The sequence below is a fragment of the Arachis ipaensis genome, chromosome B05 (genome assembly GCF_000816755.2).
Source record: "Arachis ipaensis cultivar K30076 chromosome B05, Araip1.1, whole genome shotgun sequence".
Taxonomy (NCBI): Eukaryota; Viridiplantae; Streptophyta; class Magnoliopsida; order Fabales; family Fabaceae; genus Arachis; species Arachis ipaensis.
Genome location: NC_029789.2, coordinates 28799867 through 28804988, shown reverse-complemented (window position 1 = coordinate 28804988; position 5122 = coordinate 28799867). Strand labels below are relative to the sequence as shown.

Here is a 5122-nt window from a genome sequence, read left to right as displayed (position 1 = left end):
GCACGAATTAAAAAGTATATTATATTTAATATTTTATGATTTGTAAATTTAAGTTATTGATAAAATTGAAACAAAAAAAATATTAGTTTAATCCGGTCAAAATGGTTATTTTAATTGATATATTAAATGAGTAAAAGCTGCTATTCTAATTTAGTAAAAAAAAAGTTTTAACCGTTATTTTAAATTAGTTAAAATTATCATTTTAACCAGATAAAAATGACGGTTAAAATTATCTTTTTAAACAATCTAAAAATATAATTTTTATTAGTGAAAACGATGATTTTTAACTATTAATTTAAATGATAAAAAATATCACTTGAACCTAAAAAAATGATATTTTGTAATCGCCATTTTATATACTAAAAAATGCCATTTTCACTCGATAAATTAACTGTCGTTTTAACGTAACCAATAAAAAATTACTGTTTTATCTAAATATAACGACAGTTTAAAGTGTTGTTTTAAATAATTAAAAAAAAGTCATTTTAATAATGAAAATTGTGGAAATTTTTGAAAAATCATCGTAATTTTTAGAATAATACTCAAGATTATGGTGTGTTTTGGAAATCTTAAACTCTAATATATTAAGAGGTCAATATTTGAGAATTAATTTAAGTGAGAAGTATCTTTATACGAAAAATAAGTGGATTTAAGATTTAAGATTGAATTACAATCCTTCAAGATTCGAGATAAAATTCTATTAAAACTAATTTTAATATTTACTCTTCTTTTAAAATAGAAAAAATTCCACTTCCCTCCTCTACGAGATGCTAAAATGATACTTTCCTCCCTTCTATTTTATAAATATACATTCTCATCCCTTTTAACTTTAAAAAACCTCTTCTTTAATCCATTTTAAACTTTTTGTGTTAACTAATGTTAACTTTATCCATTTTTTAAGAAAAAAATATTATTTTTTAAGAAAAAAAATTATTTTTTTTAAAAAAAAATATCTATTAGCAAAAATTTTATTTTTTATCAATATATTGATATCAAAAAATTAATAGTAAATATAAAAATAGTTGTTAAAAAAATTTTAGTAAAATCACAATTTAATAATTAAAAAATTATTGAAGGGTAGGTATCTTAGAAAAAAATTGTTAGAATAAATTAATTTCAATATCCCAGATCATCCATATTGAATCACCAAAATATATCATACTCAAGGTTGCGAGAACCGGACCGGTCAATGAACCGGTGAGGTCACTGGTTTAATGGTTCACTGGTTCGACCGGGGTTCAACCGGGGTTCAACCGGTTTAATTAAATATTAAATAAAATTATTAAAAAATTTAAAATAATCTTAAGTATATAAATTCAATAATTTCTAACTTAATAAAATTTAACATTTCACATAATAAATTATCCATTACTTAATATTAGAGGTTCACAAACAACTTCAAACATCAAAGTTTATAACTAAACAAAAAATAAAACGTACATAATGACAAACCCATAATGTTCTACATTCAAAAGATACAATTACTAGCAAGCGTTCAACTAATCAAAGATGCAACTCATCAAAAATCATAATTATCATTAAGTGTTCCAACATCTCCATCATAAACAGGTAATCCAAAGCCACCATCATCAGAGGTACCACCAAAAGAAGCTGTATTTGAAGAATCAGCAACATTAGGGAAATCCCCATCAAGTTCCACATCTCCTCCATCTAATAAAATAAAATAGAAAACCAAGAAAAAATTAAAGTTAGAACTTTACATCAGATATTGAGAAGAAATGAAACAAGTTTTGCTATTTCAATAACCTGTAGGATATGAAGGCATAGCATTATCCGTATAGATTAAATTTTCAATGCCTTCAAGAAGCATCAACAGACTTAACAAATGACATACCAGCAGGACAATAAACTAGAAAATTAATTAACGTATGCTGCCTTTGATCAGTCCAGCCATCTGCCATCAGTGTACAACCAGTCCTTTTCCACGAGCTCCTATAACCTTCAACAAGTAACTGACACTCCTTCTTAAGATCGGCCAGCAAATGAACTCTCATTTCGTCATACGACGGTCCCTTGAAACCAGGTCCAATTGCAGCAACGCCGTCCAAGGCAGTTGAAAGTAAGGCGATTGAATTGCATTGAATGGAATCCGTGCATCAATGATCCATCTTGCAAGCCCCAACTTAACCTTGTGTTTAACTTGTTTACTGGCCAAGACACTTTTCAAAGCTGGTTGAGAGCCTGGCGTAGTCCTTTCCTTAAAATAACTTCCAATTGGAGTAGCAGCAATCGCTCTTCTCTTTCTAGCAAACAGAACAGGCAGCATAGAGAATCAAAAACTATTTCCAGATTCCAGCAAACAGAACAGGCAGCATAGAGAGTCAAAAACTATTTCCAGATTCCAGCAAACAGAACAGGCAGCATAGAGAATCAAAAACTATTTCCATCAAACAGAACAGGCAGCGAATTCATACAATATACAGTATAAAAGAAATCATGTGGAGAACTTAAGGTAACATAATGTATCATTCTATTGTAACCGTATATATAATGAAGCCGTGCAGGTATCCATTTTTTCCATCATAGTTAGCTTATCTGCCATAAAAACAATGAGAAGAGACATCATCATATCTTATCCATTAATAATGCAATTCCTTCAACTCCGGACAGACAGAGTGGACCACATCTCAGTTTTCTTATTTACATCCCCTTCTCTTTTTGTTTTGGATTTGGGGGTGAATAGAAAGAAAACTCCAAACCGTGACAATTCCCAATCACAATGTCAAGTTATCAGCACAAAATGTTGACAAAAACAAATCAACAAAGAAAAATTCAACACTTGAGTGAAGCAGATTTTTTAGTATGGTCTTCAAACCTTTTTATACAAAATAAGAGAGGCTGATATCAGGTAGCAATAACAGAACAGCCAGCATAGATCAAACAGAATGGTAGAGCATAGAGCAAACAGAAGCAAACAGAAGCAAACAGAACAGAACAGAAGCAAACAGAGGCTGATATCAGAAGCAAACAGAATGGTAGAGCAAAGAACAAACAGAAGCATAGAGCATATTCATGAACCAGCAAACAGAACAGAACAGGCGAGCTAGAAGGAAGCATGTTCAAAATCAAGACAAGAAAAGCAGTCTTACCGGCGAATGAGAGGCGGGCTCGGCGAGCTTGTCGAGGTTCGGCGACGAGGAGGCGGGCTCAACGCGGTGGTCGTCGCGGCTGCTGAGGAGCGCTGCTGGGTGGCGAATGGGGAGCGATGCTGGGTCGCGTGATGCAGACACATAATGGGAACAATTTGTGCAACAATTTCGGATGAACAACGCATATGTATATATATTGATCCATTAAAATAAAATCGAATATTTTCGATGATTTAATTATGGATGGCTCTGATACCACTTGTTAGAATAAATTAATTTTCAATATCCCAGATCATCCATATTGAATCATCAAAATATATATCATACTCGAATTCATAAACATAAATCATACGACAGGAAGAGTTTGGATCTTGTGGTTCTTTCGATCTTCCTCAACCAAAGCCTTCTGTATTCCTAGGAGACTGAATCGCAACTCTTTTGATGGAGAAAGAGCAACAAAGACGGCTTTGGCATATTGGGGACCGAAACCCTGAAGGTCTATTTATATTTGAGCATGGCACCCATTAAACCCTTAAGCCCAAATAAAATAGTATCTAAAGCCCAAAAGATAATATATCTAAAATCCAAAAAGATAATTATCTAAGGAACAAAAGATAATATCCGGTTTTATTCTCATTTAATTCCAAATCAAAAGTAATAATGACTTATTCAATTTAGCATTTATAACAATAAATGAGATCACCATTATATAAGTCATTTAATTTGAAATAGCATAATTTGTGATTATAATTAATATATGTATTGCCCACAAATAAATTAGAAAATCAAATTGGTATATTGGGGACCGAAACCCTGAAGGTCTATTTATATTTGAGCATGACACCCATTAAACCCTTAAACCCAAATAAAATAGTATCTAAAGCCCAAAAGATAATATCCGGTTTTATTCTCATTTAATTCCAAATCAAAAGTAATAATGACTTATTCAATTAGCATTTAAAACAATAAATGAGATCATCATTATATAAGTCATTTAATTTGAAATAGCATAATTTGTGATTATAATTAATATATGTATTGCCCATAAATAAGTTAGGAAATCAAATAATTTCCTAACAATCTCCCACTTGGGCTATACATATATTATTTCTTGACATAATCACATCTTTATAAACTTTATGCGCGCATCTGAATGCTATTTCTCTCATTACTTTAACAATCTGGTCCGTCTCATACATTAGATATGGAACTACCGCAGCTTTTATCACATTAAATACCGTGACTAAACCACGCCAATCACCATCCTAATATACTCAACGACATAAATCAAATTTGGATGAGTAATATGGAAATTACATGCCAAGTGATCTCATGCATGTCTATTTCCATCTGGTCCAACTTTATTGAGATCAAACACAATACAAATATTGCAAAATGAACCTTTCACATAACATGAAATAAACCATCAACTTAATTCTGCAGAAAAATAACTCAATATTTGTCATAGGACATATAGCATAAACTCCCACTAAACCAAAGCATCACAAATATTGACACCCATCCGAGCAGTGTGCTCATGAAAAAACTTTAGGGGTCAATCCCTTGGTAATGGGTCTGCTAGCATATACTCTGTTCCTATATGTCCTATGGAAATATGTTTTTTTTTCTTAAACTTTCTCCTTGACAACTAAGAACTTGATGTCTGTATGCTTCGATTTTGTCAAGCTCTTATTGTTATTGGAGTATAGTACTGCTGACTTATTGTCACAAAATATCTTTAATGGCCTTTCAATGTCATCTACTATATGAAGCTTAGTGACAAAGTTTCGCAACCATATGCCATGAAATCGAAATCAGAATCAGAGTTCCTAATGATCTCCAAATTTTCTGATCTCCGATAAATAAGCATGTAATCATTTGTTCTCTTTAAACAACGCATTACGTGTTTAACAGCTATCCAATGATCCATATCCGGATTGCTCAAGTATCTACCCAACACTCCCACTATAAATGATATATCGGGATGTATGTAGACTTGAGCATACATTAAA

At 31.6% G+C, this 5122-nt stretch overlaps 1 protein-coding gene across 1 annotated transcript in view; it reads right to left on the bottom strand.

Moving 5' to 3' along the window:
• Nucleotides 1-5122, bottom strand: part of LOC107640483 — a 96341-nt gene that overhangs the window by 64484 nt on the left and 26735 nt on the right. The window lies entirely within an intron of this gene.